The 26,193-nt window shown below is 36.7% G+C and overlaps 1 protein-coding gene across 5 annotated transcripts in view; it reads left to right on the forward strand.

Moving 5' to 3' along the window:
• The window catches only part of DLC1 (DLC1 Rho GTPase activating protein), a 394,094-nt gene that overhangs the window by 53,064 nt on the left and 314,837 nt on the right, over window positions 1-26,193 (forward strand). The gene's annotated exons all lie outside the window — the stretch shown is intronic.

Below are 26,193 nucleotides of genomic sequence, written 5' to 3' on the forward strand. Positions count from 1 at the left end.
TAAAATATCCTAGGCTGTGTATTCTGTTAATAAATATAAAGGGAATTTCTCTCTGTTTTCATAAGTATAACAAACAAAAATAGGAATATCTGTAAATGGTTTAATGATTTATTAATCTTTTTTTAATAAATGGATGTTTTACTTATGTATCTAATTATATTCCGTTTCTCTTTATTTTTATAAATAGTTATATATATCAAAAATATTTAATCTTTTGATTTTGGTGATAATACTGAAGACACTCATTGTGAAGTGGGCTAGTCACTTACCTGTTTCTCAACAATTCTGTAAAATAAGGATTAAATTGCCTGATAGAGTTATTGTAAAGAGCAAGTGAGGTAATGACTGTGAACTCTTTTTGATAGGAATAAGGCAAAAAATTGTGAGCCACAATTGTTACTCCATTATTATTACTCATACTGTAGCTATTCTCCTCTAGAAGCTGCAGTCAGCTCAGCTGTGGATGTAGCTGAGCAAACACAGCAATGGGAGACTATCTTGACATGAGAATATCCCAGTGAGGAAACCCAGCAGTCCCAGAACCACCAAGCATGTGTGATTGTGGATTTACCCTAATCCTGAGACTCCAGATTTGGACTGATGAAATCAGCATAGTTTGGACAGATCAGATGTATAGCCAAGATACCATCCTCAGATCTAGGTTACCACTGTTGCTTTATGCAAGGTACCAGTGTTTTCATTCTAAGGTCACTTGAGATCAGTGTCCTATACTGAAGCAGTTCAAGTTGGAGAACAGAGCAGTAATTTCAATTAACTACTTTATTTTCTTCCAGCGATAGTGATTTATAACTAATGCTTATGGTTGAAAAGTAAAAATGCTTGTGAAATATAGCACTCACATCACCAACTTGGCATGAGGCTATCTGGATATTTTGATACTAAGTAGAAAATCTTTCAGTATCTCCACAGCCATACATAGGATAACATGAGTTGAGTAACCCTTTTACTCTCACTTTATGATGTTTAATTTCTAGATCAGATATAACTACTGAGGTCAGTCAAATTATAGGCAGATGTAGATATAATTATGTTCTGCTACAATTTTTTGAATTAACTAATGTTTAGTATATTTATAAACAATGATATTTATGAAGAAAAAATTATTTAAAATATTAAATTTACCATTAGCTCATGAGATAACTCTTCAAATGTTGCTGTAGTCTTGTTGCATTTTTATATAAGATTTCTCAAGACTGTCTCTCAAACAAAATTTGATGCTAGATTCTGCTGAAAAACAAGTCAGGCTTAATGGCAGTAAGTCTGATTAAGAAATAGCCAATAAATGAATTCAATGTGACCTAAACCAGGCAAAAGATAATGTACACATTTCTTTTCTCAAATTATTTACTCTCTATTTTCCTTTATCTTACAGTTATCTTAAGGAAATTTGATATATATATATATGTATAGGCTTTTATTTTTATTGTGATGAAAATGTTTTTTGGAAAAAGTTGTTCATGGCCATTACTTTTGCAAGATTATGCAGGAAAACTTTTCAGTCTTAAACTATGAATTCATCAAAGTATTATTAAGTTATATGCTAGAAAAAGAAAAAATGTTCAGAAAATAAGTGTATAATTTCAGTTAAAAATAAATCTACTTTTCAAATTCTCATTCTAATTTTATTTTCATACTAAACCTTCTAACTTTCATCACCTCGAATTTTAATATGTTTTATTGTAGAATTTCTCCTTGATTCTTTAAAAACATGTTTTCCTAAGTTAATTAGAAAATGATATCAAGAGTTATGAATTATGATTAGGTTCAGGGACTAAAAACAGAGACTCCCAATGGCATATATAATTACTGAGACTTTCACAATAATTCAGATTTGGGGAAGTTTGTAATCTGATATTACCAAATTTTAGTTGCGACCAAATTAAATCTTTTCCTTAGTTAGATAATACCCCATTGTGTTCTTGATCAAGATTTTGATTTTTCTTCACATCACATCACAACCTGCCACTAGCATGCAAAGGTACAACATGGCATTCATGTCTCCTGTGTCAGATTCCTAAATCCTGTTGATGTTTACCAGTGATGCATACAATATCCAGTAAATAATAGGTAAAGTTTGAAAATTGCACTTCTTGAGTTAATTAAAACAAATACCAATATATTCTCCTCATTGAAAGAGACAATTATCCCTCATTTGACACTGGAAATATTGTCTCATGAACTCCAAAATGACCTTCCCTTGTTCTTTCTCTTGCAAAGGCAAAGGTTACCTCTATTTCTCTCTATTATATCAACTCCATCGGAGCTGAGCTATCTGCCAATCTCCACATCTCCAAAGACTATTATTTACTCAAGTCCAACTGTATACTTAGCTTTCTACATAAAAAGGGTCTTTGTCAAGCCCAGTGATCTCTGATTCTAGGTCATTTCACAATACTGGGATGATTTTTCTTAATTGCTTTGTAAGGTTAACCTCTGGAATGGTTGTGGCTTGTAAGGTACAAGATGTTCATTAAATTGGTTTTTTCAGTAATCCATGAAGTGCCAGCAAACTGGCCTGAGTTGCCTGAGTTCATCTTGGTCTCAAACAAAATGACTAAAGGGATCTTAGTAGGAAAGCACAAATGTCCAGAACCCCCTGTAGGACCCAGAAAATGATCAAAAACAGTGGTGTCTCTCTTGTTGTCATATTTGCTACTGTGCATTTGTGACAGTATATTAGAAACCACATCACCTGCACCCCAAAATGTTCTAAATCAAGTTAGTGTTTCTGAAATTAAACTGAAAATTAAACACTGAACACTGTGGAGAAAGGAGAGGTATGGTATTCATTTTAAGGCTAATGTAGACACTACTCCTAAAATAATCTTAGGAGATACAGAAGAGAAACTATTATTTCAACCCTGGGAAATCCCATGAATATGGCTTGAAAATACGCTTCTATTCCGGGACTTCATGATTCATTACCAAGCTTTTTTCCATGTGAGGGTCAGTGGATACCCACAGTGACGTACCATAGACTGAGGGACTGCGAATAGGAGTGAGTCACCTGGTAAGAGGCCTGCCCAGCCATAATCGCTGATGTTGACCAAGTCGACTGGAGGTAGTTTCCAAGATGAGTTTTATCTCAAAAACTGGGTTCTTCAGAGTAAAAAATGTATTAAAATTTATTTATCCATACTGCCAAAGTCCTGGACCTTGAATCTTTCACATGTGTCACTATACTAGGGACACAGTTTAGGAGGATTTACACATACACCATTCAAAAATATTCAAAAGTATTCTCAAAAGATCAGGAAAACCAATTTGACTGGTCTAACTGAAAAAAAAAACACATAAAATTCAAAAAATAAAAGACATGTAACTGCAGCCACATGTTCCACTCCAGAATGGCAGCAAATATTAGAAAAAATATTTTTATGACTTGTACCTTAAATCTCAGCCTATTCTCTGCATAAACCAAAATTGACAAACTCTAGGAAGAAGATTTTGTTGTAATATGTATCACCTAGAAGAAATAAAGACAGTATCTAGCAAGCAACTTTCTTTTTTCTTTTCCAGTATAGTGTTGAGAACCAGTAAAGAGCAAAGGCTCTGGAGTCAGATTACATGGACAAAAATCCCATCTCCACTACTTACTAACTGAGTGAATCTCATCAATAAAGATAAAATATTTGAAGACCTATGGCAGACCAATTCTTTACAACCACACATTCACCTGAACTAAATCTAACGTATGCCAAGCAGATATCACTCAATGTCACAAAAAAAGTCAGTAGCATAAATTGTATGCTTAATAAGAAAACATAAAAATTACATGAGTGAACAAAAAATGTTTAGTAAAAAAACAGCATATATTTTAATCTCAGTGTTGGTGATGAGTTGACGTCCATTTGTAGAGAAAATGAATTGCATTCTGATTCTAAACATCAACATTTAGAAAATACGTTGCTAATACATTGAGACTCACAGAATACATGTTACTCAGTGCAGTGATGGCTGGAGCCCTGAACACAATAAAAGTTTGAGGAACTGTTTTAAAGTCACATTAGAACACATTAAAGAACTGAGACCTAGTTGTTCGTTTGTTTGTTTGCTTTCTTTTTTCTGGGTTTTGTTTTGTTTAATTTATATAGAGCCAAAAGTTTCTGCCTCAAGTGTATGATGATTTAAAACTTAGTTATGACTAAATGAACAAGCCCAGGCCATAGTTTCCAATAACAGTTTTTCCCATTGGAAAAGTTTTGTGGAAATCAAGAAACGAAAACAAAAAATGAGCGTTATTTTTCCATTCTTCACAATTGGAAAATAATAGAGTAAGGAAACAAGTAAGCTTGTTTAAAATGCATGAGATTAAATTCTGTTACAGTGTTGCTGAAATACATATTGCATCATATATTTTATATCCCTGAGGACTGTTGCTTGAGTAGCACTATGACAGTAAGATGAACAAGGGGGAAATTGCATTGATATTATTATTTTCTATCATGTTTCATGTTTCTTTGTTCTCAATTGTGGAACATTTGTCCGTGTCATTTTTTATTCTTTTCGGAGGGAATTGTACCATTCTTTCACTGAATATCATAAAGCTAATTCATGACTAATTAGCCATTGGGGTTTTTTTGTTTGTTTCGTTTTTAGAAAACAAATTAAAAGTTTTGTCTTGATGTGATATTCTGCTTTGTAATTGATATACTTCTAAATCTTTTCAGGTAGTGAACATGGATATAAGCGATTTTACCAGTGGGTTGATCGCTATTTCAGTCGACAACTCTATGATTCAGTAATGACTTACACTGTCTCCTAACTCTTTTCTTAGGACTCTCTAAGTCTTCCTTAGAGATGAAGTATACTGAATATGGGTATAAGGGTTTGAAACGTGATTCTTTGTATCTCTCAGTTGCATGTAGTTATGCTGAATTAGGTTTGGCTCTTCCAAAAACTCTTAGGTGCTGAGTATGCAGATTCCTCAGGTTTTTAACCTAGAAAAAGAGAGACGTCTGTGTTATTTTTGCTTTGTTTTCCTTTTTTTTTTTTCTACAGCTGTTGCACCTCAGGGTAGGATGATATCACCCAAAAAAAAAAAAAGAGGCCTTCCTGCAGTAATGTCTAGTTAAGTCTGTAGTCACCGGCATGTCATAGATGCTAATTCTGTCCCTACTCATTACTGTGGCTTTTGTGGAATTAACCAGATGTTCTGTTTTTTCGGGTTGTTCTAGGTGATAGCTTTAATAATTGATGGTTCCTTACTCTGTGCCTATGTATATATCTTTGGGTTTAGACTGGCAAGTCAGATACTACAAGCCCTGCAGTTGTTGTTCCATTCCCTGGTTTACAAGCTCTGTCAAGATCTAGGCTCTGTATTTGTGCTTTTGTCTCTGAGGTATAGGCTTTTGTTTGTTAATGCCTAGAGCTTCCTCCTTCTTTCTTCAGATCACTCATTTACCCTTCTGCCTTTCTCTCCTCCAAAATGATTCTGCTTTCTGTTCCTGGTTAAAGATGTAATGAGTATAGTGACCTATGGCCAACTGCCCATTGACTTTTGGACAAAAGTGGAAAGACACCAAAATCATGCACTAAGATCAAACCATGAAGCTGTTAACTAACCCTTCCTTCCTTCCTTCCTTTCTTCCTTCCTTCCATTCTGCTTTCCTGCCTTTCTGTCTTCCTTCTATCTTTTAAATATGAAGTTTGGAGAATACATGACTTTATACATGAATGTCTTGCCCTTTTCCCTTTTTTTGTGGAATTTGTGGATTGAATAACTTCTTTAATGCAGGGAGTGTTTTACATTTGAAAGTTTTATAATTACCTACACAGCTAATACCCTTAAATGGAATTTCCTTCCACAGCTGCTCTATGTTGCATTCAAGACAAGTAAGATGTTTTGTACTGCATTTTCATTTGTCATGTCCCAATGCTTTTTTAAGTCAGTTGAGTCCCTTATCACGTGACCATTTTGGAGCCAGGTTTTGACTTCCACTTAGTTTAGATACTGTAGCTTCTGCCTTTTCCCCCCACTGTGCTGATGTTGATCCAACTGAAACCCCATAAAAGCCAATCCAAAATAAAGGTTTTGAAACATCATCAATTACATGAATATATCTTGGAAAACATCAAGCAAATAATTTTATCTAATTGTATTTGCATACATTTTTCATATCTTGCTTTTGTCCTCCTTAAATCCATAATTTCCTAACAGATTTTTCCCAAAAAGAATATATGTATTTATGTTTTAAGTCGCTTTTACTACACTTTATGATTCAGTTTGTATATGTTTTTTTGAAATGTGAAATAGATACATCTTTGAACGCAGTGGTCAAGAGGTGCATTTCAACTTTTTCCAGAAGTGTGACGGAGAGTTTGCTTTTTTTCAAATTTTCAGAGCCTATGAGAATCTGTCAATTTGAAATCAAATAGGGATTTTAACTTCTCACTGTGATGGAATAGCTCATAGCAAACCAATGCTCCCACCAAAAATAACAGTAATGCTAAAAAAATAATTTTTTAAACTCTATATACGAAGGCAGAGACCTATTGAGGCAAATAGGAATTAGCATCCAAGATATCAGAAAGAACTCCACATACTGTGAGTTGCCATTCTTAGAATATTTCCTCATCCTCTCAAGCATTTGGCAAGGGAAAAGAGACTAAGGCAGAGAGCCTTCTGCTAAGAGGTAAGAAGGCAGCATAACTTTCAGCAGTCTCAGAGTGAGAGAAAGGGAAGTATTGGCATCAAGAGTTGTCATCACATCCAAGGCATGAGGGGATATGACCCATGAAGAAGGAGGCCCAGGGAAACAGGTCTGATATATGAAAGATATATGAAAGACCATACATATATATATGTTATATATAATACATATATATTTTGAAATTAAGGTTCGATGGAACACTTTGATAAAATACTAAGTAGTCTAGAACTTCAGCTGCCCTTGAAGCTTCCAATGGCCATGAGGAAGCATAAATTTAATAGATCATGGGGACCAATGTGTCTAATAGACAAACTCAAGATACTGGAATTACAACATTTTTATGCATTATTTCTCTAGATTTTTTTTAATATTACTCAGCCATAAAAAAGAATGAAATTAAGTTGTTTGTAGTGAGGTGGATGGACCTAGAGTCTGTCATACAGAGAAAGAGAAAAACATATACCATATGCTAACACATATGTATGGAATCTGAAAAATGGTGCTGATGAACTCAGTGGCAGAGGAAGAATAAAGACACAGATGTACAGAACAGACTTGAGGACACTGGGAGTCAGGGGAAGAGAAGCTGGGACAAAGCATTGACATATATACACTACCAAATGTAAAATAGGTAGCTAGTGGGAAGCAGCTGCATGACACAGGGAGATCAATGCAGTAATTGGTGACGACCTAGAGGGGTGGGAGGGAGGCTCAAGACTGAGGGGATATGGGGATATATGTATGAATACAGCTGATTCACTGTTGTACAAAGAGGAAACTGGCACAACAGTGTAAAGCTATTATACTCCAATAAAGATAGAAAGAAAAAAAATCATCAGAACTTTGATGAAAAAGTCTCAAAATTTAAGACAAAAAATAGTTTAAAAAAATACTAAAAAGACTGTGGATAATGAATGTCATGAGGAAAGCAAAGCTGATCACTGTGCTCCTAGCATTTCCCTCCTGCTCTCCTTTGGTTTCAACTTGTATTGGGTAATAGAACAAAATGGGGATGAAGGAAGTATATAGAGAATACCATGTTTCTTCTGGCTCTCAAATCAGACACAGTTGTCCATCTGGCAGTTTTAAATATACTGAAGATGAATGAAATTCTTCATGATGGTAGTTTGGTAGAACTATCCCAGGATATATTTCAAGTTCTAACTGTTTGACTGTTAATTTCACTTATCATAATTAGAATTCACTTTCTGAGCAAGTTGAATAAAGCAGTGTTCTTGCAAAATATTTCTAAGCATATATGTAGACAGTAAGTAGAAAGTAAAAGCAGTTCAACACAAAATGCTTGGTAGGAAAGTGAAAAGGAAATTACTGCTGAAAAGAAGTCGTTATTGCTCTTTCTGCCTTTTTTACCTGACTTCCTTCCTTCTACTAGTCATCACTATTTCTTTGGTTTACTTTTTCACCTAAAGTTCCATGAATATTACTCTTTTTACTGAGCTTTAATTTTAGAGGAATCACTATGATGACCTACGTTGAAATATTTCTGTATTACATGGAAATAAAACTAGATGCTTCATCTCAGAAAAAAAAAAGATCATTTCCTTTAATGTCCTTTAATGTTTTTATTAAAATTTTAAATATGTAAAAGCAGTATCACTATGTCTGGGCATTACATTGAGATACGTAGCTAATCAACAAGAGCTAAGGTAGGATATTTGAGATTTTTATGGGCAGACTACTTCAGATATCTATTTATATTTATTAACATGTTTTCTAATAATAATAATCATCATCATCATCAAAGCAGTTTGTATCAGTAGCATTTTCAGAGGTTATTAAATAACTTTTAATGGGCACAAGATTTAATTGTTTTCCCAAGGTGGATTCTATGATATCATATTTCTGTAAGATATACTATAAGTTTCTGTGATCAAAAAAAGAATGGGAAACCTGTACATGCTCTAGCTCCTTCTTGAAATTCATAAGGGATAAAAGTATCCACTGATATTTTTATCTAGGCTATTCTGAAAACCCTGCAGGAAAGAAAATAGTATTTCCCAAATTTATGTGACCAAAACCTTTTTCCATCCTAAATCCTGTTATCATCTCACAAATCCAGTGTTCAGTGGAATACACTTTGAGGAACACTAAACTATTTTTATGGACATTTCATCTTCCTTCTGGGAAGGATGTTCTTAAATTCAGAAAGCTGATGGTTCAGAAAAGTCTATCCGGTGATTGTGTTTATTGTAATCTTCCTCATCAAAGATGAACTGTGAAAGGAAGGACGTGCTTTCTTTACTAAGCAGGTTTATGAAAGACAGAGACACCAAAGGCTATTCTTGCAGCTGGTTAGTAGTAATCAGAAGGTGATGTCAGTCTTCTTTCTGTGAAATTACAAACAACTAGCTGTAATCTTTTGATGTCAGATCTACTACAAATCGCCAAAGTACTGGACAACAAATAGCTCGTTTGGATTTTATCGCTTAAAGGATTTTTGACTCAAAAAGAGCATACAAGGTATATGTTTCTATTAGAATTGGAAAGAATACCAAGATAGGTTCAAATACTAATTATACTTGACATTTGCTAATTTACACTTGGATCATTAATTTGGAGGTTTTTTTAATGGAGAAGAGTGTATCAGCAACCAAAAATGCAGTACCTAAACGTCGTGGTCCGAGCGCGGGTTGGAAAAGAATTTCCAGACATAAGGCAGAGTGTAAAGAAAATAGGATTTATTAAAGAGAAGAGATGCTGCTAGAACAGTGGGCCAACTTCCTGGTAGCTGGAGAGAGTCCACCATAAGCATGGGTTGCTTGCCTGTTTTTATAGCCAGGGAACCTGCGAGTCATCTGCTGACTGGGCAGAGTGTGTATACTTTCAGTGTGTTGAGCCACAGAAGAATGGGCAAATATCTTTCCCTATATGGGACGGGCAGGGGACCGGGCACGCTGCTCGAGAGGGCTCTGGGACATTGCAGTGGTCGCATTGTGACAGAGTGATAGGAGTCCTGTAACTCTTTGTTCTGGCAATATTGTTCCTTTGAGTTTATCTTGTTCTTTGTCCTTGGAGCACACCATACTAAACCCAAGTTTCAGTTACCTGTGGTCAACTGTGGTCTGAAGATATTATATGGAAAATTCCAGAAGTGAACAACCCTTAAATTATAAATCGTGCACCATTCGAAGTATGGTGATGAAATCTTGCAAGGTCCAGCTCCGTCCCGCCCAGCGGCTGGACTGTTAGTCACTCAGTAGCCACCTCAGTTGTGATATTTGCAGCGCTTGTGTGCAGGTGACTCTTGTTTTACTTAATAATGACGCCAAAGCGCAAGAGTAGTGAGGCTGGGAATTCGGATACACCGAAGAGAAGCTGTGAAGTGCTTCTTTTAAGTGAAAAGAAAATTCTCCACTTAATAAGGAAAAACATCAAATGCTGAGGTTGCTAAGAGCTATGGTAAGAAAGAATCTTCTTTCCCTTAAATAGTGAAGAAGGAAAAAGAAATTCATGTGGTTTTGCTGTTGAACTTCAAACTGCAAAAGTTATGGCCACAGTGCGTGATAAGTGCTTTAGTTACGATGGAAAAGGCATAAAATTTGTAAAAAAGATATTTTGAGGGAAGAGAAAGAGACCACGTTCACATAACTTTGATTACAGTATATTGTTACAGTTGTTCTGTTTCATTGTTAGTTATTTTTGCTAATCTCTTACTGTGCCTAATTTGTGAAGTAAACTTTATCAGGTTTGCTCTAACAGGTATGTACGCATAGGAAAAAACATAGTATATAAAGGGTTTAGTACTACTGTGGTTTCAGGCATCCACTGGAGGGTCTTGAAAGTACCCCCCACAGATAAGAGCAGGACTATTGTAAAATTTTCTTGGGACATAGTCACATTCATTTGTTTACATATTGTCTGCAGCTGCTTTTTTTTAAACCTAGTTTTGTTGAATATTGCTTCTTTGGGATGTGTTTATAACAACTCCCAGAACATTTTCATGTAAAGATTCAAAGTGGTCATATTAAAATACAGCTTCAATATAAAGTTTATCACTTTTACAGTTTTCAAAAATGACAAACCTACAGACCTGCCTTAAAAAACAAAACAAAAACCAGAAAAGGACTATTACACCCAAAATATAAGAAAACAATTAAATAAACAAGTTTGGCAATTCTATAACTTTGTATCCATCCATTCCTTTGTTTTTTTTGCCCCCATCCACTTGTGGGATCTTAGTTTCCTGAGCAAGGGTCGAACCCAGGCCCCTCAGCAGTGAACGCATGGAGTCCTAACTACTGAACTGCCAGGGAATTCCTTTTTTTTTTCCCCCACAAATACTATTTTATTATTTACAAAATACATAGTGATCATAAGGGTACCTGACACAAATTACAGACAGGAAAAGTACAGGGAAAAGTAGAGACAAATGTGTCGGGGTTTTGGCGGGGGGCGGGGGGATGTGTGGTTGTTTTAATGTCTTAGGAAAATTTTTTTTTTTACTTTTAAGGAAATACAACTACATAATTTCTACCAGGGCCATATTAGCAGTGAAACATTTTTAACTGTGGAAATTGTGGTTTGGGTTCAGAAATAAGTTGTATATTTTTCACCCCTGATGATGAGAAAAAAAATCAGTGCTATATCTTTGTGGGTTCCTTGTCTATGGAGATCAGCAGTTCTGTGACTGAGTCGGCCCATTCTGTTTAGAAATATATTTTAAATGTTTAGTAATTGACGCATGTGCTTGTCCTCTATTACGTTCATGGATTTCACCAAACAGGCACACTGATAACAGCAAAGTTGAGTAGTTGTGACAGAGCCTATGTGACGTGCGAAACCTAACCTATTTATTCTCTGGCCCTTTATGGAAAAGTTTGCTGTCCCCTAGTTTTACAGGGTATCGTTGTGTGTATTGATAAGTGCAATGAATCAGGGTCAGTGGATGAAGAGTAATCATGGAAAGGAGGTGGCTGTTTTGGACAGAAAACGTCTCTGTACAGAGATGACAAAGTGAGCAGGCCAGCCTATGAAAATCCAGGAAAGAGTTTGCTTGGCAACGGCACTCCATTTGGCATGTTTGAAAAACAGCTGGAGGTCCAGTGAGAGACAAGTGATGTGGGATATGCGTGCGTCTTAGGAGATGCAGTCTTAGAGATGGGTCTTTTTAGCTACAGTAAATTTGGATGTTGAGCGATAAGAAGGCTTTGCATTGTTCTGAGTTAGGGAAATAACATGAACTGATTTGTTTTAAAACAATTGTTTTGGCTGCTTTGTTGAAAACTAACTCCAGAGAGACTAAGAAGGAAGTAGGGCAATTCCCAATTAAAACAAACAAATAAATGATGGTATTTAGTCTACCATCAGGCTACAAAGATACTGTTGTTAAACACCTGTCATCAATAAAGGCAATACCTTAGATCAGTGGTTTCAACACTGGTGACATTAAAATCTCTCCAGCCTTTAAAAAAACCAGCGCTATAATCTACAAAGAGATTCTGATTTCATTTGATCAGAGTGGATTTTGAGGATAAGCATTTTGTTTGCTTGAAACTCTCCCAATCTCTCTAGTGTGCACCCAGGATTGAGAACCACTACTGCAGAGAAAAATATTGAAGACAAAAAAAAAAGTTAATTTTGTAGAATAGCTAAGAGCAGTTCAATATGCAACATAAATTATCTAGGAGTTTACTTTTCCTGGAGACTTTATAAGAATTTCAAAATTATTCAGTGTCCTGGACAGTTTTACAATCAGACCCGGGGACCCATTCTCGTCTGAAGCAAACATGAGTCTGCTTAGGAGCTGTATGAGTATCAGATGGCCTTTAGAGGTCCCAGGCAGCCTCCTGATTCTGTTATTTGAATCAGTTTGTACTACATTTATAACCTGATGGTGTTTTCTGGCAGAGAATGTCACAGTTTGGGAGTTTTAAACACCATCACCTGCACCCAGACCATCCTCCAAAAGACAGCAAAGAGACCCCCGCAGGTCCGTGTACACAGTGGTCCCTAGAAGCTAGTTACCAGAGTAATACAACAACATTATTTGCCATATGTAAGCATGTGGACCTTCTGAGCCTCAGGCATAGCCATTACATGAGGTCATGTGTGCTGATGTGATTTGTTGAAAGAAATAAACATAGAGTTAATCACCAGAAAGGAAACCTTATTACTTAATGTGAAAATGATTCACTTGGCTTAGATCACGTGTAAGATAGAATTTTGTGTTTTGACTGTAAGAAAATAAAAGACATATTTCAATGTTCAAAAGGTGTTCAATGGACTAAAATACCCACCAGCACATCCTAGAAATATAAGAAATCAACATGAACCTAAAAGAAAGTCAGCAGCATGTCTAATGAAAATCAGGCGGCAGGTCTTAAAATACGTTCTCTTGCCTTCATCTCCTGCCCCCATTTTTTCTTCACCTTGATTAATGTTTTCATTCAAGGGAAAACTGAGTCTGTTTGCTAAAGCCTTCATTTCTCAACTTGTCAACTTGCAAAGCAGTAGGAATGGCACAGAGAAGAAGAGGAGGGCAAAAAGGGGTGAGAGCTGTGTACGTGTTGAGGACAAAGTCGAAGTTCCGTGGGCCATCAGAGCATTTGGAACACCTCCTGAGAGATGACTGAAAACTGTTTTAATGTCTTAGATGACATTAAGATGCCTCAAGATGATCAACTCAAAAACTATGTGACTGGGAGTCGAGGGAGGGAGGGAATATGGGGATATGTGTATAAAAACAGATGATTGAACTTGGTGTACCCCCCAAAATAAATAAATAAATAAATAAAATTTAAAAATTAAAAAAAAACGAAAAAAACTATGTGACTATAAATTCAAATATATTCTCTCAAAGTTGGCTTTTTAATATATATTTTTAGAAATGCAGATTTTATAGAATATTTTATATGAGAAACCCTCAATCTTTTTTTAACACAGAGCTGAGTCACGTAATCCTGGTCTACCTCACCCCCTTACTCCACCAAAAGTACAAAGATATAGAGAAAGCTCCTTTTTTAAACCTCAAATCTGTGAGAGTCCAGTGACCAAATACATTCTCTTATTTCTGGTAGTATGCAAATTTTTTAATATTCTATGCATTTTGGCAAGGGGTCAAATAAATAGGCCATTATAGCATCCAGAATCTTTCACAGGGCAGTAGATCTTACAAGATAGAGCAAGGAAACAGGACTCTGGGAAAATACAGTTTCCTCCTTAGCTTGTCTGTTCCCTGCATTTTCTAGTTGCTGTGTGTTAAAAAGCTTCTTAAAAAATAAAGAAGGTTTTTGGTTGCTCCTAAAGGAGCTTTTGAATTTGTAAAGCCCCAATTGTCCAGCACAATGATACAGATTTTTTTAAATCGCAGAGTCAGTTTTTATGGGAGAGTCTGGAAAAGCAAAAATAATGAATATTGCAAAAGTCAGTCCTTTTGGTGTACCAACGCAGTCATTTCAAGGATTAGTCTTGATTGGTAATTGAATACTGGACAGTAAAATTTGATATGTTATTTTCCAGAAAGCCACAAAACCTGATGAAATGAATACAATATGGCAAAATCAGGAATAGAAGTAGTCTCTTTTTCCAATGTAGCTCTGCAGAGCACAACATGTTTCCTATGTACATTTGGACAATATGGGGGGAAAATGTCAGTAAGGGAAATAAGATACCTAGATTCTGGCCCCTGCTTCGTATTAATCAGTTTGGGGAAAGTAATTGTTATCTCAGTAGTCCTAAATTTCCTCATTTATAATTGAGAAAGTTGTATTAAAGCTCTAAAATTCCCTATCTATATCTTATTCTTGGTAAACTTCACATTTGTATCCCTTTGGTGGGTTATCAGAAAATGTGTGTATTTGTTTCCTAGGGCTGCATAATAAAGTATTACAAACTGGGTGGCTTAAAACAACAGAAATTAATTTTCCTACTGTTCTGGAAGCTAGAAGTCTAAAATCAAGATGTCAGAGAGACCACGTTCCCTTTGAAGGCTCTAGGGAAGAATCCCCTCGAGCCTCTTCCAGCTTCTGGTGGTTGTCAGCTGTCCATGGCGTTCCTTGTCTTGAATGTGCATCATTCCAGTCTCTCCCTTTGTCCTCACATAGTCCTCTTCCCTGTGTGTCTGTGTCCAAATGTCCCTCTTCTGTCTGTAAAAAGAGCAGTGGCTTAGACGTCATTATTCTATCTCAGCTCTCTCGTTAGCTAGTTATGGGGGCTTTATCTGAAATATCCTAATTTGTAAAACTATAGAATTAAATTAGAGTTTGTCATCAAATCCATGGTTCTATATGAACATCCACTTTTCTTTCTCCCTCCAATCAACACATTGTAATTGGAGGAAACTTTGTCATTTTTTTGTATTTGTTCCCAAAAAAAGAGGGGGGGGGGGGGTTGAGTCAACAGAGCAGGTCTTGCAAAATTAATAGGACCAGAGTACCCTGACATCATACATAATTGAAGATAACAGCCTGCATATAATTGCATAATCTCATTTTAGTCTGTCAGTTTTCGAGATAAAACAAAAATGAGTTACTTGCCATTTTGAGGGAAGAAAGCTTAAGAGTCATACAACTTATACTTGGGTTTATCAATTAGATATTTGACAATTAATCAAAAAAAAAACCAGACTTGGTTGTTAATCATTCCCTCTTGGGACAGGCATTTGTGATTGATTTGGTAAGAACAGCTCCTAATTCATGCTTTTTCCTGACCTGCAGCTACCTTAATAGAAGTTTCCTTTATGGAAATATGATACTTCCCACCCCCGGAATGACTATTCCGAAGATTTCTTTCACCACATCCCTCAAGCCTTACTGGGCACCCTTGCCCCGGAACACCCTCACACACTTTCAGCAGTGAAACTTGCCTCTTTGTTCAAAGAGAAAATAGAGTCATATAATTCCTCCAAATCCCTGTCCTCTTCCTACACACTTACGTTTTTATGAATTCTTCCTTCCCTCTTCCCTTCCACAGCCAATATCTTCCCCTGTGCGCTGCATCCCATCCCCTCTACCTCCTCAGTGGCTTAGCTCCATTACTTTTCCTACATTTCTATGCTATCAACAACTTTTTCCTCTATGGGCTCCTTGTCTTCAACTTGCAAATAAACTTTAGTCTCCCCAATCTTTGAAAAAGGAAAAGAGAAAAAAAAAAGGGGGGGGGCAGGATAAGGCAAGAAAAGGAAAGGAACCTGCAGCAACTGAACATAACTAGATAGCAGCTACTTTTGAACATGTTTTTTCTTCTCAGCCCAGCTTTTTGTAAGGCCAGTCTAATGTCATTGTCTTCATGTTTTCACCTCCTATTTATACTTAATGCAACTGTCTCACAACTTCACTGCTCTACTGGAACTACTCTTACAAATGTTGCTAACCATCTCCTAGTTGCCAAAATTTCAAAGCATTTGAATCTTTTTCTTGTGTTTTCACTGAGGCAGTTCACACTCTACATTACCAATGCATCTTCCTTATAGGTAAAAGAGATTTTCCAGCCTTGAATGGTGTAAAGCAAAGATCAACCTTAAAATTGATTTAGAGTATTGCTTTTGTTACTGAAAAGAGAACACTTTTGAACACTTCTCCAATAATGTTTAATAGAATATAAATAAACCTGTTATGTATATAGGAGTTATAGAACTGTAGGATTAAAATGAGAATTCTAATGTTCTTATTAGCATGCATGCATATAGGATGTATTATATCATTTAGTGATTGCTGATATATTGTTTTATAATTGTTCACACTAATTTTTCTTGGGTTCTATGTTTTGCTTTCAAACTAGATCATTATTACCATGTACACCATTTTTTAAGCTGTCATCCATCCACATTTGCTTTTAGCCAAAGAACTGCAATTAATATCTTTTATAAAGCTGACTGAAGTTAGTTAGGTTTCATTTTCAACATAATGCATTGTTGAGTTGATTATAATTTGTGAGAAAGTGGTTTTGGTCAGATTTAGTAGTCTGTTGATATTGTTAAATTTCCTCCATCATTTTAAAATGTCAACCTAAGAATGCTTTCCAATAAATAGACATTTTGTTATTTTTAATGAGAAAATTTGATAAGGAGGCGGAAAAAAATCACTAACTGAAATTGACAAATACAAGAGCTATGATAAAATGTTTTACGTATGAATGTCTAAGATCTGGTCAGAAAGTGCTCCTTTCTTTGGACTCATTTTCTATACTAACTACTGTAGGAGGTCATTAGCTTTTATTTGCCCAGAATATTTTTATATCTGTATCTGCTCTACTTGACCTTAGATTGACCTTAGGAGATTGTCAATCACATGATCCCCTTCCCTCCACTCTGCACCCTCTCTTTTCACACCCACGACTCTCTATCCCAAGCCCTCCAACATGGGTAAGCCATTCTGGCCAGTCATAAAGTATGCAGTTATCCAGTTTTGTTTTGTTGTCTGAGAGTACTTTTTCTAAGAAAGATTGCCTTGAAAGTATGTTGAGCTCAAAGTCTTGAGCCCAAGGTGGTCATGTTTGGTATCACATGGAGAAAACGTACTGGAAATGCACCCATCACAGAGACCAGGGAGACAGAGCTGTGATAACTTTGGTATTCCTTAAAAAATGATACAAATGAACTTATTTACAAAACAGAAACAGACTCACAGACTTAGAAAACAAACTTATGGTTACCAAAGGGGAAAGGTTGGGGGAGGGATAAATTAGGAGTTTAGGATTAACATATATACACACCACTATATATAAAATAGTCAACAAGGACCTATTGTATAGCACAGTGAACTCTACTCACTATTCTGTAACAACCTATATGGAAGGGAATCTGAGGAAAAAAGATGTGTGTATATGTATGACTGAATCACTTTGCTGTACACCAGAAACTAACACAACGTCGTAAATCAACTATACTCTAACAAAAACTAAAAACTAAGTTAAAAAAAAAAACTCAATGTACAAAGATTAAAAAAAAAAACCCGCAAACTTTGATAGATTCCTAAATACATCTGTGACCGTATCCCTGCATCCACCTCCTGGACTTCTCAGTGATATCCTCAAAGCATTTCCTTTTTACTTCAACTAGTTCGAATAGCATTTCTATGAGGGACTTAACTAATGCCATAGCCTAATCAACCCTCACTTGACTGACATGGAAGAAACAATTGTGGGTCTTAGAGTTTATCCTCACATTGTTGAGGATCTTATAACTCCTCTTCATTTGTTGTCTAGTCATTCTCTCTTATTTTTTAAATTTATCAGTGTCCTTCATGCAGTTAGATATGATGGCAGTAAACTGCATATGCCATGTTTTAATACTTTTTTAAATTGCTTTAATTATTTTTCTAATTTTATTTTTTTAATTAATTTTATTTATTTATTATTTTTGGGGGGGTACACCAAGTTCAATCATCCGTTTTTATACACATATCCCCGTATTCCCTCCCTCCCTCAACTCCCCCCCCACCCTCCCTTGAGTCCCCCCCACCCTCCCCGTCCCACTCTTCTAAGGCATCTTCCATCCTCGAGTTAAACTCCCTTTGTTATACCACAATTTCCCACTGGCTATGTATTTTACAGTTGGTAGTATATATATGTCTGTGCTACTCTCTCGCTTCATCACAGCTTCCCCTTCACCCCCCACCCCCCCAAACCTCGAGTTCTCCAGTCCATTCTCTGCATCAGCGTCCTTGTTCTTGTCTTGTCACTGAGTTCATCAGTACCGTTTTTAGATTCCGTATATGTGAGTTAGCATACAATATTTGTCTTTCTCTTCCTGACTTACTTCACTCTGTATGACAGACTCTAGGTCTATCCACCTCATTACATATAGCTCCATCTCATCCCTTTTTAGAGCTGAGTAATATTCCATTGTATATATATGCCACATCTTCTGTATCCATTCATTTGTTGATGGGCATTTAGGTTGCTTCCATGTCCTGGCTATTGTAAATAGTGCTGCAATAAACATGGTACATGTTTCTTTTGGGATTATGGTTTTCTTTGGGTATATGCCCAGTAGTGGGATTACTGGATCATATGGTAGTTCTATTTGTAGTTTTTTAAGGAACCTCCAAATTGCTTTCCATAGTGGCTGTACCAACTTACAGTCCCACCAACAGTGCAGGAGAGTTCCGTTTTCTCCACACCCTCTCCAACATTTGTTGTTTCCAGATTTTGTGACGATGGCCATTCTGATCGGTGTGAGGTGATACCTCATTGTGGCTTTAACTTGCATTTCTCTAATGATTAGTGATGTTGAGCATCTTTTCATGTGTGTGTTGGCCATCTGTATGTCTTCTTTGGAGAAATGTCTATTTAGGTCTTCCGCCCATTTGTGGATTGGGTTATTTGCTTTTTCGGTATGAAGCTTCATGACCTGCTTGTATATTTTGGAGGTTAATCCTTTGTCCGTTGTTTCATAGGCAACTATTTTTTCCCATTCTGAGGGTTGCCTTCTCGTCTCGTTTATGGTTTCTTTCTTTGTGCAAAAGCTTTTAAGTTTCATGAGGTCCCATTTGTTTATTCTTGATTTTATTTCCCTGATTCTAGGAGGTGGGTCCAAAAGGATCTTGCTTTGATGGATGTCCTAGAGTGTTCTGCCTATGTTTTCCTCTAGGAGTTTGATAGTGTCTGGCCTTACATGTAGGTCTTTAATCCATTTGGAGTTTATTTTTGTGTATGGTGTTAGGAAGTGTTCTAATTTCATTCTTTGACATGTTGCTGTCCAATTTTCCCAGCACCACTTATTGAAGAGGCTGTCTTTTTTCCATTGTATATTGGTGCCTCCTTTGTCAAAGATAAGGTGCCCATATGTGTTTGGGCTTACTTCTGAGTTCCCTATTCTATTCCATTGATCTTTCTTTCTATTTTTGTGACAGTACCATACTGTCTTGATCACTATGGCCTTGTAGTATAGTTTGAAGTCAGGAAGGCTGATTCCACCAACTCCATTTTTCCTTCTCAAGATTGCTTTGGCTATTCGGGGTCTTTTGCATTTCCATACAAATCGTAAGAGTTCTCGCTCTAGTTCTGTGAAAAATGCCATTGGTAATTTGATCGGGATTGCATTGAATCTGTAAATTGCTTTGGGTAGGACAGTCATTTTCACGATGTTGATTCTTCCAATCCAGGAACATGGTATGTCCCTCCATCTGTTTGTGTCATCTTTGATTTCTTTCATCAATGTCTTAAAGTTTTCTGCATACAGATCTTTTGCCTCCTTAGGCAGGTTTATTCCTAGGTATTTTATTCTTTTTGTTGCAATGGTGAATGGGAGAGTTTCCTTAATTTCTCTTTCTGCTCTTCCGTTGTTCGTGTATAGGAATGCAAGAGATTTCTGTGCATTCATTTTGTATCCTGCTACTTTACTAAACTCATCAGTTAGTGCTAGCAGTTTTCTGGTAGAGTCTTTAGGGTTTTCAATGTACAATGTCATGTCATCTGCAAAGAGTGACAATTTTACTTCTTCTTTTCCAATTTGGATTCCTTTTCTTTCTTTTTCTTCTCTGATTGCTGTGGCTAAAACTTCCAAAACTATGTTGAATAATAATGGTGAGAGTGGACACCCTTGTCTTGTTCCTGACCTTGGAGGGAATTCTTTCAGTTTTTCCCCATTGAGAAAAATGTTGGCTTTTGGTTTCTCATATATGGCTTTTATTATGTTGAGGTAATTTCCTTCTATGCCCATTTTCTGGAAAGCTTTTATCATAAATGGATGTTGAACTTTGTCAAAAGCTTTTTCTGCATGTATTGAGATGATCATATGGTTTTTATCCTTCAATTTGTTGATATGATGTATCACGTTGATTGATTTGTGTATATTGAAGAATCCTTGCATCCCAGGGATAAACCCCACTTGATCATGGTGTATGATCTTTTTAATGTGCTGTTGGAGTCTGTTAGCTAGTAGTTTGTTGAGGATTTTTGCATCTGTATTCATCAGTGATACTGGCCTGTAATTTTCTTTTTTTGTGACATCTTTGCCTGGTTTTGGTATCAGGATGATGGTGGCCTCATAGAATGAGTTTGGGAGTGTTCCGCCTTCTGCAATATTTTGGAAGGGTTTGAGAAGGAAAAGTGTTAGCTCTCCTCTAAATGTTTGATAGAATTTGCCAGTGAATCCATCTGGTCCTGGGCTTTTGTGTGTTGGGAGATTTCTAATCACTGCCTCAATTTCCATACTTGTGATTGGTCTGTTCAGTTTCTATTTCTTCCTGGTTCAGTCTTGGAAGATTGTATTTTTCTAAGAATGTATCCATTTCTTCCAGGTTATCCAATTGATTGGCATATAGTTGCTTGTAGTAGTCTCTCATGATCTTTTGTATTTCTGTGGTGTCCGTTGTTCCTTCTCCTTTTTCATTTCTAATTCTGTTGATTTGCATCTTCTCCCTTTTTTTCTTGATGAGTCTGGCTAATGGTTTATCAATTTTGTTAATCTTCTCAAAGAACCAGCTTTTAGTTTTATTTGTTTTTGCTATGGTTTCCTTCCTTTCTTTTTCATTTATTTCTGCTCTGATCTTTATGATTTCTTTCCTTCTGCTCACTTTGGGGTTTCTTTGTTCTTCTTTCTCTAGTTGTTTGAGGTGTAAGGTTAGGTTGTTTATTCGATCATTTTCTTGTTTCTTAAGGTAGGACTGTATTGCTATAAACTTCCCTCTTAGAACTGCTTTTGCTGCATCCCATAGGTTTGAGGTTGTTGTGTTTTCGTTGTCGTTTGTTTCTAGATATGTTTTGATTTCCTCTTTGATTTCTTTAGTGATTTCTTGGTTGTTTAAGAGTGAATTGTTTAGCCTCCATGTGTTTGTATTTTTTGCAGTTTTTTTCCTGTAATTGATATCTAGTCTCATGGCGTTGTGGTCTGAGAAGATGCTTGATATGATTTCAGTTTTCTGGAATTTGCTGAGGTTTGATTTGTGACCCAAGATGTGATCTATCCTGGAAAATGTTCCGTGTGCACTTGAGAAGAAAGTGTAGTCTGTCGTTTTTGGATGGAATGTCCTATAAATATCAATTAAGTCGAGATGGTCTAATGTGTCGTTTAAAGCTTGTGTGTCTTTATTTATTTTCTGTTTGCATGATCTGTCCATTGATGTAAGTGGGGTGTTCAAGTCTCCCACTATAATTGTGTTACTGTCGATGTCCCCTTTTATAGCTGTTAGCATTTGCCTTATGTATTGAGGTGCTCCTATATTGGGGGCATAGATATTTACCATTGTGATATGTTCTTCTTGAATGGATCCCTTGATCATTATGTAGTGTCCTTCCTTGTCTCTTGTAATAGTCTTTCCTTTCAAGTCTAATTTGTCTGATATGAGTATTGCTACTCCAGCTTTCTTTTGACTTCCATTTGCATGGAATATCTTTTTCCATCCCTTCACTTTCAGTCTATATGTATCCCTTGGTCTGAAGTGGGTTTCTTGTAGGCAGCATATAGAAGGGTCTTGTTTTTGTATCCATTCAGCCAGTCTGTGTCTTTTGGTTGGAGCATTTAATCCATTTACATTTAAGGTGATTATTGACATGTGTGTTCCAATGACCATTTTCTTAATTGTTTTGGGTTTGCATTTGTAGGTATTTTCCTTTTCTTGTGTTTCCTACTTAGAGAAGTTCCTTTAGCACTTGTAAGGCTGGTTTGGTGGTGCTGAATTCTCTTAACTTTTGCTTGTCTGCAAAGCTTTTGATTCCTCTGTCGAATCTGAATGAGATTCTTGCTGGGTAGCTTATTCTTGGCTGTAGGTTTCTCTCTTTCAGGACTTTCAGTATATCCTGCCATTCCCTTCTGGCCTGCAGAGTTTCTGTAGAAAGATCAGCTGTTATCCTTATGGGTTTTCCCTTATATGTTGTTTGTTGTTTTTCTCTTGCTGCTTTTAATATCTTTTCTTTGTGTTTAATTGTCATTAGTTTGATTAATATGTGCCTTGGTGTATTTCTCCTTGGGTTTATTCTATATGGGACTCTCTGTGCTTCTTGGACTTGGTTAATTATTTCCTTTCCCATGTTGGGGAAGTTTTCCACTATAACCTCTTCAAATATTTTCTCAGACCCTTTCTTGTTTTCTTCTTCTTCTGGGATGCCTATAATTCGAATGTTGGTATGCTTAATGTTATCACTGAGATCTCTGAGACTGTCTTCTAATCTTTTTATTCTTTTTTCTTTTTCCTGCTCTGTGGTGTTTATTTCCCCCATTCTATCTTCCAACTCACTTATTCGTTCTTCTGCCTCAGTCATTCTGCTGGTTATAGCATCTAGAGTATTTTTAATTTCAGTTATTTTGTTATCCATTGCTGTTTGTTTTTCTGAGTTCTTATGAACTGTTTCTTGTACTTTCTCTATTTTGTTATCGAGATTTTGTATCATTTTTACTATCATTACTCTAAATTCTTTTTCAGGCGTTTTTCCTCTTTCCTCCTCATTTATTTGGTCTTGTGGGTTTTTTTCCTGCTCCTTTGCCTGCATGGTGTTTCTTTGTTTCCTCATGGTTGTCCAGACTTTTGGGGTTGCTTGTCCTGGTGATAGAGGTGTTTATAGAAGACTGTCCAAGCCTCAGACTAATGTCCAAGTGTTGGGTTAAATAAATACAAAGTCTAGGAAACACATACATGTATAAGACACACAAATACTGAATCCATTAGGACATAAGGCTCTGGAAAGACCTGACAGAACCCCAGTATGCTATCAGATATTCAAAGAGAAACCCAACAGAAATTGACAACTGAAACAGAACAAGTCAGAAACAAAAGCAAAAGCAAACGAACAAACAAATAACACCTTACACATACAAAAACTAATCCAGGGAGATTTCGTAAGCTAGGATCAAATATAAAAAAGAGCTAGAGTACCACCAGACAGAATGGAGATTCTCAGAATGACATTAGACAATTGTACGAAGAACTAAGATAAAGACAAAAACCTAATATTAAATACCAAGGCGGTGCATCATCTGGAGAATAGAGCAAGGAGTCTGAGCAGATCGATAGTGTTGCTTATAAGTATGTTAAGATAAAATAAACTAAAAATGGATGGAAGAAAGGGGAACAGAAGAGCGTAATGTGATTGGAAATATGCAAATAAAAAGAAAGGAATAGAAATGTATAAAAGATAGGGATGAAAGGAAAGTATGAGAGATATATTGTCCATACTACCAAAAACTTAGCTAGAAATAGAAGTATATAAAAAGGCAAAAAAATAAAAATAGAATAAAAAATATCATTAAAAAATTATGTTATAAAACTTGTAGATCCCTTAGGACTAAGGTCATAATTAATAAAGGAAAAAAAAAAATCCAGAACTGATCCCAGAATGGACCAGTTCAATAGGATTGTTACTAATATTTCTATTTCCTTAGAGTCTCAGCTGTAAGTGTCCTTCTCCTCGCCTTGGGTTTTTTTGCATTATTCTGTGACCAGCAGAGCTTCCTTTATTGTTGGTCTGTAAGCGTTGGTGTGTGGGGAGTGAGAGGGTACGATAGTGGCTCCTTTCCCTGGTAGTGAGTGAGCAGTGGTGCACTGTTGTTTCAGTCGGTCTTGGAGGTGCCTGTTGCAGAGGGACACTGGTGGCTCAGGTGTAAACAGAAAGTCTCAGAGTTGGGCTTCTCTTGGTGTTTTGTTTTTTTTTTCTTGGCAGCCTCCCTGCCTCCAGCGTTCCAAGGGGTTTTAATCTAGCCCCGCCTGAGGACCTGAGGGTACTTGTTATCCCTGAGCGCCTTAGGTGGCCCACAGGGTGTCTCTCCACTGCCTGTTGCAGAGGTGCCCGAAGGAGAGAGAGAGGCTATGTGCGCGGCTCCTCCCCACCCCCACCCCCACCCCCACCCCCGCCCGTGAGCCCGCAGCCTCCAGCCGCCATCATGGCCGGGAAGCTCTCAGGGGCGGGCACTCCTCAGCGCAGACATCTTCCCTCCTGTCCTCTCAGTCAGTCACCTTACTGGCAACAATGTTTCTTACCCTGAGCCAGCTCTCCAGTTCCCACGCTCCCGCTCCTGGACGCTCTGTTCAGCTGTGAATCGACGTCTTGGTCTGAGAACGCTGAGCTGCGGTGCGAACCCTCTGTATGTTTCTCACTCCCTCCTGTCTGCCACGGTTCTGCTGCTTCACGCTCTTTGAGCTGTCATAGATGTCTCCCTACCGGTCATGTCGGGCTCCTTGCGGTCCTTTCTGGTGTCCAAGCTCGTCTGCTGGTGTTCAGCTGGTTCTCTGTGGGAATTATTGCATCCTTCGGTGCATTCCCAATACATCATTCAGTCCAAAGACCCCAACAACATTTCATAGGCCCGGTGTCAGCTGACCCCACCTCCTTTAATACTTTTAAATATCAAAAAATATTGTGAATTTTTCTATCTCAGTAACTATTTATCCATAATATAACCCATTGTTGGTAATTTAATGGCCACAAAATACATTTCACAAAAAATCTAATGGTTTATAAAATTGTTTAATAACATTTCGTTTTAAGATTGAGAATTTATATGGAGAATTTATATATTAAGCTATACAATGTTAATTCTTCTCAATCTTCCCATTGTATAGAGTTTTTAAAATCAATTACCAAATTTCATAAGCCAAAATATTTCAGGTAATTTTCCCAAATTTTTTAAATGGAGAGGTGCATTTCCAAGTTGAATCTCTACTTTTTATCTTCCAAAGTTCAATAGAGAAAAAAGACAGTGAGCAACACCTCAAAATATAACTAAAAATCATTTTTCAAAAGACTGACCTAAGGTGTCTCAGTGGTCTGTTGTCCTCAAGCGTGTCTCCTATCACTCAGTTAATGGGTAAGTTACAAGCTTCCAGGACTGAAATATGTAATTGTCACCTAGCATATATCATAGATTAGAGGTTTCCAATCATGTCCACTGGTAAAGGGTAATTAAACAGTATTGGAATGATAGAGCACATTTTTACTTCTTATGCCAGCATTTACTTTTAGATTTCTTTTTAGAATTTATTTGATTTTTTTTTTCATGCGCTTTGGTTTCTCAAATACCACCTGCAGCACAATCACATCTAAATTTTCAGGTAAACCTACTAGATCAGAATCTCAATTGTAGAAGAGAGGGGAATTTGCATTTCCATTAAACCCTGCAGGCAACTTTTATGCATTCTCTGATGTGAAAACTATTGATCAAAGCTGGAACCTTGGCTTCACATTGGAATTCCTGAGAGAGCTTTACAAAATACTAGAGGTAGGTCCCACTCCCCAGAGATCCTGATATAATTATTCAGGAATGTGGCCTGGGTATCATTAGGCTTAAAGAAAAAATGTTTAGTCCAGTTTGAGAACCATGCAGTTAGATGCTCATGCAAGTATCAGGCAGCATTTAAGTATGACATGTATGAAATGAAACTGTGAAAAACAACTGAGGATTTAACCTTTGGATTTTGTGCTCCCCAATAATTAATAAAAGTTTTAGGCATTATTAAGTATCAGCATATTTTTCAAACAAATATTTTGGTATTCTTAGAGTTATACTTAGCTGACAATATTTTCATGTGCCTTTTCGAGCAGGTAGAATAATTTTTTTTTTAATCTATAGGTCCTACCACCACAATAAGAGGCACAAAAAAAGAAATGCGAGAGTGCGTCCAATAAA

The sequence above is a fragment of the Hippopotamus amphibius genome, chromosome 10 (assembly GCF_030028045.1).
Source record: "Hippopotamus amphibius kiboko isolate mHipAmp2 chromosome 10, mHipAmp2.hap2, whole genome shotgun sequence".
NCBI lineage: Eukaryota > Metazoa > Chordata > Mammalia > Artiodactyla > Hippopotamidae > Hippopotamus > Hippopotamus amphibius.